Genomic DNA, 12,245 nt, shown 5'->3' on the forward strand with positions numbered 1-12,245 from the left:
AATGGCAGATAAATAGTAGCCCCTATATATATAGGGGCTATATATATAGTAGGTTTTGAGGGTGGTTTGAGGGCCACAAGGACCCACCTGCATGCTTTCTGAAACTTCACTGTTAACACACAAAGGCTTCTTCGTGTGCGTTTCACTGGGTCATGACCAGCTACCTAAACCTTGGCCTAGTCAGATCTTTCAAGAGTAGTGATGAGGGCCTGGTAAACTGGGTACTGACATGGGAGGCAGGGGACGAGGGAAAAGGACTTAGTTTCTGTCCTGAGACATGGGAATCCAAGGACTATGGCTCACAGGTAAACTCCAGGATTAGAATCCAATTAGAATAAGGAGTCTGGGGGGAAAACTTCATGTAACTCAAGTCTAAAGACACAGCCAAGAGAAGTCGTTGCTGATGGGGAGATCCAGGGTGGCTTCTCAGGAACCTCCATTCTAACTAAGTGAAGTCCTTATTCTTACCAAAGTAGGCCATGGCCTATCCCCCACCCCCGCTGCAGCAAATTCACCGCAGCCGGGGAGTGGGTGGGCTGCACTGTGCTCAGCTTTCCAAAAGCTTAGCGGGGTAAAGGGCTAAAGGAAAGTGCTTTCAGAACAGCAGGGGTGCTTATGAATTTGTGAAGAATCGGGGGCAGGGGCATAATAGACAAAGGGAGGTCACGGGACACGGTCTAGAGTATGGGTGGACAAAAAAGGACACTTCATCCTCAAAAAGGCAGAGAGAGGGGATAGAGGGTACAAGAAGAGCAAATAAGTCAAGGTTAGCAACATGGTGAAACTCCACCTCTACAAAAAATTCAAAAATTAACCTAGCACAGTGGCACACACCTGTAGTTTCAGCTACTCAGAAGGCCGAGGAGTGGGGATAACTTGAGCCTGGGGGACAGAAGTTGCAGTGAACTGAAATTGCATCACCGTACTCCAGCCTAAGCAACAGGGCAAGACCCTGTCTCAAAACAAAACTAAACCAAGAAGTCAAGGTGACCATGCTGACTTCTGGACTTTCAAAGGTCCCAGGCTTTGAAATCAGATAGACCTGGTTTGGATCCCAGCACTGCCGCTTCTTCACTAGATAAAACCTTGGACAATTTGTTGTCCTCTCCCAGACTCATTCCTTCATCTGTAAAATGGGCCTGTCCCACCCCCTTACACACACACTTCAATGGGACTAGATAATAATAGAATCTATTTATTGGGGGTGTTAAATAAGAGAACATCAGTAAAGTTCAACAACTCTTCTAGAAAGCTGCTGGCTCCTTTGCCCAAATGCCCTCACCTCAGTTGCTGCCCTGAGCTCCCTCAGCATCTTCTCTAATTCTCCCTCTTCTCCTTGTGTCTACCCTCCCAGACAACTCTCACTGGAAATATTACTATTCCCTTTTCAGGAACCTAGGAGGCAGTTAAGGTCATGGCAGTTAAGGTCATTGTAAGATGAAGGGGGCAGGAGGGGGGATGAAACGAGGAGTGGCTCAATCCCTCTAATTCACATGGAACAGGCTGAGGGCTGAGGCAGGTGCCCCAAGACTTTGACCCTACCCAGAGCTCAGAAGCAGGCAGATCTCTACCCAAAGTAGAAAACCCCAGTAGGAGAGCAGAGAATCCCAGGGGCCATGATACCCAGGCAGCAGCCAACAAGGTTATAGCAAAGCTGTCCCTGGGCACCAGCTGGAGGGGCTGATTGAGATCCTAATGTCTGGGAAAAGCAGGGCAAGGCCAGAGAGCAGGGCCAAGTCTGAAGTGCAGACAGGAGTGCCAGAGCTGCAGGAAAAGGTGTAGTGGGCCCCTGTGGGGACGGAAGGAAGGCTTTCAGGCTCCCAGGCTGGGTCCGCTTGCAGAGAGCCTATGTCCAGGCTCCATCCTCATAGCTGCCCTCAGAGCTTGGGCCTGAAGTTCTCTGGGAGAGCTGTGAAAATGCACTGACAAAGTAGACCTTCTCAGCCTCTTCCTGAGAACAACCAGTCCATGGGAAGTCTGGGGAGCAGTAGAGGCCAAGCAAAGACCAGAGAACACAGGAAAACAGGACAGAAGGGAAGTCTAGGAACTAGACAACTGCAGGAGACTAAGAAAGGCTAGACACAGAGTGAGGAAAAGGCAGAGAGGGAGGACAGACATGAGGAAGACAGGGAGAAAGAGACAAGAAGAGAGAAGATGCTGCGGGAGCTCAGAGCAGCAACTGAGGTGAGGGTGTCTGGGCAAAGGAACCCAGCAGCTTCCTAGTAAGAGGAAAAAAGTGCTGAGCTTCAGGAGAAAGTATCTGATTCAGAAGGGGAGCTGGGGAGGCGCAGTCTAAGGCATGTGGGGGAGGGGTGTGTGGAACACAGCCTGGCCTGGCCCAGTCGATGACTTCATAAGCATCTCCCCCGATTCCTTCCTGAGCCGCCAGTCCTGGTGACCCCCTGCCCACATCTCAAGGGTCTAGGCCAAGCAGGCGCTGACAGGGGAAAGAAGGGGCCCTTCTGGGCCAGGCCCCCAAGCCTGGCACAGTGCCTGCTGCGGGAGGAGGGGACTGGAGGCCCAGCCCTTGTCAGCATCCCGGCCGGCACTTTGGAGGCAATTAGCAGCCCAGCTGAGCTAATCCCCCGCCTGGCGAGGCCAACACAAACAGGCCCAGACCGGGTGCACACTCGCCTCCCTGTTTGCTGAGGGGCTCGGTGGTCCGCCAAGAACAACACCAATAACCCAGGGCCTTCTCTAGGTTAAGAGGAGGACCGGGGCCTGCTGAAGAGCTGACAGTGCCCGACAGAGCACACTCTGGCCAGGTGCCCTGGCTGCCCCAGAAAGGCAGCCACTGTTCCCAAGCCTTGGGCCAGTCGGGAAGAGGAAGCTGGACACAAGGAGCCATGTATTCCAATTCAGCACACACCCCACCTCCTCGTGCCACCTGTGAGGAAGAAGGCCCCATGCAAGCTTGTGCCACCTTGGCCAGTCCAACAACTGAGACCAGCAAGGGCTGGGCCCTCTGGTCAGGGCCCAAGGATTACAGGCTCAATGCTGGACAGGGAAAGGCCAGAGGCAACTCACATCTGGCCCCTGCCCTCAAGGAGCTCAGTCAAGCCAGAGAACAGATTGTGTGTATGACCTTGGAGCAGTGCCAGTCTCTAGCCCCACCAGCACCCCAAGACTTGGGAAGGCTAAGGTAGAACCCTCAAAACAAAGAAGGGAAAGGGGGACCCAGGAGAAGGAACTGAGGCCCAGAGACTGATCACTGTGGAAGATGGTGCAAAAGCCAGTGGGAAGGACCCAGGACAGGCTTTGTCAGACTGGTCCTGGACCAGGCAGTGGCTCCCCTGGGCTTAATTAGCTCTATTCGGCAGCCACTGGGAGAACCCAGGCCCCAGGCATGGCCCTTCTCATGTAGCCCCGCTTCTTTTAATTTTTGAGGCAAAGTCTTGCTCTGTCACCCAGGCTGGAGTACAGTGGCACAATAATGGCTCACTGCAATCTCTGCCTCGTGGGTTCGGGCAATTCTCCTGCCTCAGCCTCCCAAGTGGCTGGGATTCCCGGCGCCTGCCACCACACCCAGCTAATTTTTGTATTTTTAGTAGAGACAGGGTTTCACCATGTTGGTCAGGCCGGTCTCGAACTCCTGACCTCAAGTAATCCACCCGCCTCAGCCTTCCAAAGTGCTGGGATTACAGGCATGAGCCACCGCACCCAGCCTAGCCCCCCTTCTTGATTCCAGACCAACTCCACCTTCATCAGCTCTGATCTCCCTTTTGAGCCAAAGCCTCCATCCTCAATTTGGTTCCTCGCCTACCCAAGGACTCCCTTTTTTTCTTAAGCCCTCACAGGCCTCCTGCCAGATATAAGGGTCAAAAATGGACTTTGTAGCGACATCAGAACAGTTGCCTCCTTGAAACTTCTACTTAGAAAGCAACAGACATGGCCTCCCTGAGAGCGATGCAGGACACTACTAATTATCAATACTCAACACCACACCATTTACTGAGCAACTCACTGACCGTGGGTCAGGCCCGCACTAAAGCACCATTTACTAGCATTATCCCATGTCACGTTCATAGGCAAGCAAGTGAACACAAACATTTCCTGTCAGATAAACCAGCCGAGAGGCAGGTGTAGGCTTCATCACTATTTTACAGGTGAGACTGAGGCCTACAGAAGGGAAGAGACTTGCCCAAGGCTGGAACCTAAGGCTTCAGCCTCCTGGTCAGGATGGAATATGTTACCAGAGCCCCCTCCTCAGTCCCACAGACCCTCCACTTCCCTCACTCCACTACTGGCGTAGACCCACCCGTGGTGCTTCCTGGACAGAGGGCTTCAGAGCCTTGAGCCTACCACTCCCCACACAGGAGCATGAAATCTGTCTCTGGCTGGGCTAAGCTGAATTCTGTCACTCTGCTGGAGAATTACACATCGCTCTACAGTTTTCTCTTTAAGGCAGGGGATGAGGAAGCCTGGAGTCACATTGCTAGAGCTGACAAAGCCATAGCTGGAAACAGCAGCCCTCCCCCCACCCCTTTCCCTGGCTGGCGTGGCAGAAGAACTTTAGGCCCAGCTCCAGGCCTGTCAGATTGGCTGTCAGGTGCCTGCCTGCAGCAGGAAGGGGCTGACAATCCAGTCCAAACCCCTTTTGGGCTGCTCCCACACCTGGCTCTAGAGCATCTCGCCTGAACCAAGGTATAGATGAGTTGACGAGTCCTTTTCCCTTCAGTTCAGCCAAACAGGGAGGTATTTTTCAAAAACATCTTTTACTAGGAAATTGAAGGAAAACAAACAGATCGTAAGTACACAACAACAAGCAGATTCCTAAGCAGGACTTTAACCAGCACCTAACCAGAGCCCTACAGATGCTTGCTTCTCCCTTCTCTCCTCATGAAGCCTCTTTCTAGGCATCAGAAGACCTGGGGTCTCATTCCTCATTGCTGGCAGCCTGAGGAATCTGAAGCAAGTTCATAAACCTCTCAACCTCATCTGTAAAGTAGAGATGAAGATACCGCAGGGCCAGGACTGGACCCAGTTCTAATTCTAAAGCCTCCATTCTACACAGGCTTCCTGACCTCACACTTCCACCACTATGGTTGCTGGAGGCCCAAGTGAAACACTGTATGGAGAAGTGCTGTATGGACTGGGAAGGGCTATCAGGGATGCTGACGGTAGTCACTGGCCAGAACACTGGCTCTTTCCTTAAGAGTGAGGGAAGTATGTACTGGGCATGTGGAGAACGGCATTCCAGGCTCCTGGTCTCATCAGGTTTAGGTGACACTACAATTTGCTTGCTGGATCTCTCTTCTCCCATCTCTCCTCCTCCTTCCTTCCAGCACCTCCTGCAACCTGGGCCTCCTCCCCCATCCCCTTCTTGGACAGCGGCTAGAGCCACCTGGGAAGCTTCAAGAATGGCTGATGGTTATCGCAGCCAGGACAGGGCGAGCTGCTGCCCCTCTGATTCATCATAGAGCTGGAGTGGATCCAGAGAAGTGACCAAGAGGATCCAGGGCTGCTGCTATGAATTCAGACAGCTTCAACTGGGAAAGACGGAGGCTGAGAGGAGCGGCTCAATCCCTCAAATCAGAAGGGTGTGAGGAGAGGGGACTTGAGACTTGCTCTCCAAAACAACAGGCAATGGTGTGGTGGGAAAAGCCTGAGAGCTGAAGTTGCACAGCTTCCCCATCTGTCCCATCTCAAAGGACTCCTGTGAGAACTGAACCATAATGCAGGTCGGCATTCAATGAATAGTTCCTCCCCCATTCCCTTCACTTCTGACCTGGGACACACACACTCACCCTTCCCATCTGGGCAAGTAAGCACAGCCAGATGCTGCGGGACAACCCTCTACACATCCTGACCCTCTCATCTCAGAATCTAGGATACACTCAATGTGGGTGTGATTCCTGCTCCCCAAGCTGCTCAGGTGCCCATTTTCAATCACAGCAGGCTTCAGTTTGATAAGGGGACCCCCAGTATGGCAAGGGGAAAGGCAAGTTACTCCCCTCCACTGCGCCCTCAACGGTCACAGCTCTGTACAGCTCACCCAGTGAAGCAGCCACTTCCTGTCAAGCAAGAGATTCTCAACCTTTAACCTATGTCCCCCACCTTTGAGAGACAAACCCCTGCCTTGTTAAATCTGTCATTTCTTTTTTTTTTTTTTGAGACGGAGTCTCACTCTGTCGCCCAGGCTGGAGTGCAGTGGCACGATCTCGGCTCACTGCAAGCTCCGCCTCCCAGGTTCACGCCATTCTCCTGCCTCAGCCTCCCAAGTAGCTGGGACTATAGGTGCCTGCCAGCACGCCCGGCTAATTTTTTTTTTTGTATTTTTAGTAGAGACGGGGTTTCACCATGCTAGCCAGGATGGTCTCGATCTCCTGACCTCGTGATCCGCCCGCCTCGGCCTCCCAAAGTGTTGGGATTACAGGCGTGAGCCACCGCACCCGGCCTAATCTGTCATTTCAAAATAAATCTTGTGACTAAAAACAAATCAACACAATAGTGATTTTAAAATAAGCATTTCCTTTTTGTTGTTTTCTTTTCTATTATTCTCATCTGATAAAATAAGCATTCCAAATTCTACACATCATTTGTCCACCAGCTATTCTATTACTGCCCCCAAGGGGAGCTGGTAGTACAAGTTCTGGAGTCAAAAGTTCAAGGCTGGCTGGCTTGTTCAAGTTCAAGGCACGGTGGCTCATGCCTGTAGTCCCAGCACTTTGGGAGGCTGAGGCAGGCGGATCACGAGCTCAGGAGTTTGAGACCAACCTGGCCAACATGGTAAAACCCCGTCTCTACTAAAAATACAAAAAAATTAGCTAGGCGTGGTGACACAGGCCTATAATCCCAGCTACTCAGGAGGCTGAGGCAGGAGAATCGCTTGAACTGGAGAAACAGAGGTTGCAGTGAGCTGAGACCACGCCAATGCACTCCAGCCTAGGCAACAGGGCGAGACTCTGTCTCAAAAAAAAAAAAAAAGTTCAAGGCTACAGTGAGCTATGATTGCACCACTACACTTCAGCCTGGGTGACAGAGCGAGAATCTGTCTTTATAATTTTTTTTTTTTAATTTTAATGTAGAGACAGGGTTTCACCATGTTGCCAGGATGGCCTAACAGGTGTTAGCCATCATGCCCAGCCACACCTTACCACTTTTCTATAGAAATAAATACTGAACACCACTTTTCTTTTAACTGCCAGTTGACTAATTTCAGCTTAAGTAAACTAATAATTTAGTTATTGACATGTAAGGGACTTAATGTCAACTCTATTCTAGACATTTTTACTTCTTCTGTAAGGAAGTTAGCCACAACAGCCCACCAATAGCACCAGCTGGATCTCAGTTACAAGAAAAAACAGCTCAGAACATTCTCAAAAATAATTTTTTTTTTTAAAGTTGTGGAGTCAAATAACCCCAGCTCTACCACAGACTGGCTGTGAACCTTGGGCAAGTCATTAACTTGTTTCCTCAGTTATAAACTGGGAATGAAAAGAGTAGCCGTCTCACAGAGCTAGAAGATACAGCATGTAAAACCCTTAGCACATTGCTGGTCACATAGCCAGGGCTCAGTCATTAGCTATTACTGCTTTTAACATCAGAGAATGTTCCTGCCCCCACTTCCAATCCTGAGAATCCTGAGCCAGTAGATGTTTAAGAGTAGGCTCCCCAAGACTTCAGTTGGGCAGAGGACACACTTTACAGAAAAAAGGGGCTGATGCTCCTTTGACAGACCTGTGCTTCCCAAAGTACAGGCCACATGGTGTCATACATACTACTGCTTACACATTCATACCCCCACTAAACTGTGAGCACTCTCCGGGAGGGATCTGGAACTTCTGTTTCATATTGAGGGTGGGAAGGGTGCACTGAATATCAAATCAACTGAGACACGCATGTTAGGGGAGAAAACATAACCATCTACTGACCATCAGAGAGGTGCAAGATAGACCGACTCTCTGATGAATGGCCACACAGGAGTGGGCTCCAGCCCTTTTCTAAAATGCTACAGGTCTATGACTGTTACTCTGGACTCTTCCTTCTCCAGAATAAAGAAGTCAAGGGAACAATTAAACTATCTCTACCCACTACTATCCCTGGACTTCAAGGCCCCTTAGTGCCCCTTTCAGGGCCCCAGAGAAGAGCCTCAGCCTGGGTCCACAACCCATGGTCCCTGTGCAAGGCCTCCCTGGAGGGCCAGCCCACACGGCTTTGTTACAGATGACAGCCTGGACAGCTATCTCACCCACTGTCTTCTAGTCTCCTCATCTCCAAGTTCCTGAAGCCCCAGCCAAAGACAACAGTGTGGACTTGTTTTTTCGGGGCCCAAAGTAGAAGGCTTCTCAGCACCTGGGAGCAGCTGGAAGTTGGAACTCAGGACTCATCGCTGCTGGTCTCCCCATCCTGTGCCAAGTGCATCTGTAAACAAGCCTTCTCAGTGGTTCCCTGCAGCTGCTCCCCAAACGGGTCAAAAGGAAGAGAAACAGGCTAGAATTAGGGCAGCCCATGGCTTGCAAGTGAGAACTGAGCCAGGCAGGGCCTGGTCTGAAAGGTGGTCCCTGGATACAGCCAGGCCTGCACTGCTGGCCCTGTGCCCAAAGCCTTAGATGGGTTCAACATTGTCCACGACTGCTGCCCTATGCCAAGGTGTTGAGACCCCAAGAGCCATGGGGCCTGTGTCACACTGCTGTAGGTCCCACTGTTTTACAAGCTGGCGGGGAGAATGAGCTTGCTGGGGTGGAGATGCCTGGATGCTGGGCTGTTGTGCGTGATTCTGTTTGCTATAAAACAGCCAGACATTCCTAGGACCTGGAATCGCGCCGAGGCCACAGAGTTAGCCTTCCCAGCCATATATCTCCAGGCGGGGGACAGGCCTGAGACATCTGAGATAATAAAGACATGATTGTCTCAGCCCTGGGGCTTGTCTCCCCTTTGTCCCAGGGCCCAGCAGCCAGCAAAAAGTTTAAAGACATCCTCCCCCTTCTCCTGGGAAAATACAAATGCACCAGATTCTATAGCCCCTGGGGTAAACTTCCCAAAAACCAGGCCTCAGCCGGGATTCCTGCTCTCAGCACCCCAAAGCAGAAGGTAACTTGGAAGCACACAGTAGACACATGAACAGCTAGAACGTAAAGACACTCACTACATGCCGATCTCGTGCACACATCTCTAATTCTCACCAACCCTACAACATAGCAATGATTTAATTTTAGGGATAAAGAAACTAAAGCTTAGAGGTTAATAGATTTGTCCAAAGCCACAGCTATTAGATGGCACAAAGGGGTTTGAAACCTAGATTTGTTTTATCCCAAAACCTGTAACTTCTGTGGTAACCTGAAAACTGCTTTTGAAAAAAATGCTCCTTCTTGGCCGGGCATGGTGGCTCACGCCTGTAATCCCAGCACTTTGGGAGGCCAATGTGGGCGGATCACAAGGTCAGGAGTTCGAGACCAGTCTGGCCAACATAGTAAAACCCTGTCTCTACTAAAAATACAAAAATCACCCGGGTGTGGTGGTGTGCACCTGTAATCCCAGCTACTCAGGAGGCTGAGGCAGGAGAATCGCGTGAACTTGGGAGGCGAAGGTTGCAGTGAGCTGAAATCGTGCCACTGCACTCCAGCCCAGGTGACAGTGTAAGACTCCATCTCAAAAAGAAAAAAAAAAAAAAAGAAAGTTCCTTCTTCCCTAACTTCTAGTTTCTCAACCCCAAAAAGGGTAGGAGGACTCCCTTTAACACATGAAGGGAAAAATTCGTATGATGGAGGCAAAACCCAGATTCCTTAATCTGGAACCCAAAGCAGCCACTGCCAGGCCAGTTTCCATAGATCACTTCTACCTCAATCTGAGCAACAGCCTGTCTCAAGGGTATGTGGCTTCATGGAGGGAAAACAGGGACCTGAGAGGTGCTAAGGATGAAATCCCTACATACTGCAAGGATGACTCTTACCCACTTTATGAATGAGTGGAAGGCCAGTTCTAGCATTCCTAACCACAGAAAAGGGAGAAGAGGCACCACCCACAAAAGTAAGGTGTTTTAGTAGTGGTAACACTGGATTCAGAACCAAGACTCCAGTTCAATCTGTAAAATCTTGTAGAAGCTCAACTCTAAGCCAGTTTTCTCATTTGTAAAATAAACACCTGTTCTATTTGCCTCACAGGCTTTTATGAAGATGAACATGAAAGCATTTTCTCAGCAGCTTTATAAATAGAATGTATTACAACCCGTGCAAGCTTTTTCCCGGTTGCCTTCTTTTGCATTCCTGACTCCCCTCTTCTCCCTTTCTTCTGTTCATAGAACTGAACTATGTGCTCAACACCATGCTAGATAGGAGAGGCTCAAACACAAGTTAAGAGAGCAGAGACATTAAGAAAATCAGACAGTGTGAGACCAGAGCCACTTGGTTCCCAATGAACAAGAACCAGACCTGCTGAGGCCCAGGAACCGACCTCAGCCATGTATTTCTAAGTTTCAGGCCTGCCCAAGACCCTCTCAGCTTGGCTGCAAGGCCTCAGGACTAGAGGTTTAGTGTCTTCCTAAGTCAGACATTCATTGCTGGACCACATGATCTTTTTCAAGGCTACTTCCAGCCCCAAGATCCTACCAATTTGCCCCTAACTCATCTGCTTTTTCTACCAATTCACTGGCCTCTACAAACCAGGCAGCCTCAACTCAATTAGAAACACAACTGCCCTCCCTGGCAGCAAAAGGGGGCTGAGAGAAACCAAGAGCAGGAAGTCCTCCTAAATGGCCCAGGGAAAAGGTGAACCTTCCACTGACTTACCCATTCTGGGCACCTAGACTCAGAACTCTGGAAGAAGGGGGAGGTCATCTGGTTTAACAGTCCCAATGGCTGCCCTCAAAAGTTCTCTGCTTGTACCTATTTCAAACAACCTAAACAGCCCTGAAATCGACCAATTTTCTCCAACAACCATCCCACACACAGACATTTCACTATTCCCTGACAGTCTGACTTTAATTCTGCTTGTAGGGATGGAATAGATTCTGTCTAAAACAGAGGATGTCTTGGTCTGCAAGTTCCCCAACGACAGAATCTACAAGGCTTGACTCATGACCCAATTAAAATAAAAAATAAAAATAAATAAAACAAACAAAGAGAATGAAGACTGATAACTGGCTGAAGGTTAACTGAAAGGCAATTTCATGACAGTCAAGCAGACTGGGGTCTAGGGAATTGGCAGCAATTATTTTAAGAAATGAGAAGCAAGATTATCGGCTTTGGAGCGCAGTAGAGTTTCTATATCTGCACAGGCTGCAGGTATGGGGGGATGACATTCTGTGGGCGGTGGGCTCTTTTCCCAGCAATGTGGGAGCCTGTACTCTCCTCTCACGGACAATTAGAAAGAAGCTTAACAAACTTTGCTAAGTTCCAGGTGCACAACCAGCCAGTCTTTTCTTGCTATTTCTCTGCCATCTAGTGGCTGCTCTGGATCATTACAGGCCCACCTCATCGTCATTTTCCTTGGTCCTTCCAGTAACTTCCTAAATGATGATACCACTTACACAGCTAGATATACTGGTGGGTGCTTTACCTATATTATTGCCAGTCTTCACAACACTGCAAGGTACGTTATTAATTCCATATTTCAAATGAGAAAACCAAGGCGTATAGAAGTCACTTGTCCAGGGTTACAGAGGCTCAGTAGAAAATGTGATACCAAAGTCCATCCTCATGCCATTGTATCACTCCTTCTGAAGGAACAGAAGGCCCCGAAACTAAACATAATTTCAATTCTTCCAGAAATCCCTACATGCTCCAAGCTCCTCACGGCTAGCTACAATCTTGGTCAAGTAGATGGCACCACTGCCTCCTCCGGAGCCCCACAGTGCATTGGAACCACACTGGGAACTGGGCAAATCACCCCATCACATTTCCTTCACTTGAAAACTGAGAGATCACGTAAAAATGTGTACACAATGTTCATTGTAACCAAAAGGTAGAAATAACTCATGTGTCCATCATTTGATGGAATAAGCAAAATGTGTTATCTCCATACAATGGAATACTATTTAGCCATAAAAAGGAATGAAATAATGACACATGCTACCATGTGGATGAACCTTGAAAATATGTTAAGTGAACAAGTTGGTTAAAAAAGACTACATATTATAATTATATGAAGTATGTATCCACAATTGACAAATCTACAGTGACAGGAAGTGGTTCAGTGGTTGTTTAGGGCTGGGCAGATGAGGCAGAAAGTTTCAGGGGATGATAGCTAAAGGGTGTTTTTGAAGAAAAGAGTTTTTGAAGGAAAGAGTTCTAAAATTTATCAGGTGA

Source organism: Pongo abelii, chromosome 1 (assembly GCF_028885655.2).
Source record: "Pongo abelii isolate AG06213 chromosome 1, NHGRI_mPonAbe1-v2.0_pri, whole genome shotgun sequence".
NCBI lineage: Eukaryota > Metazoa > Chordata > Mammalia > Primates > Hominidae > Pongo > Pongo abelii.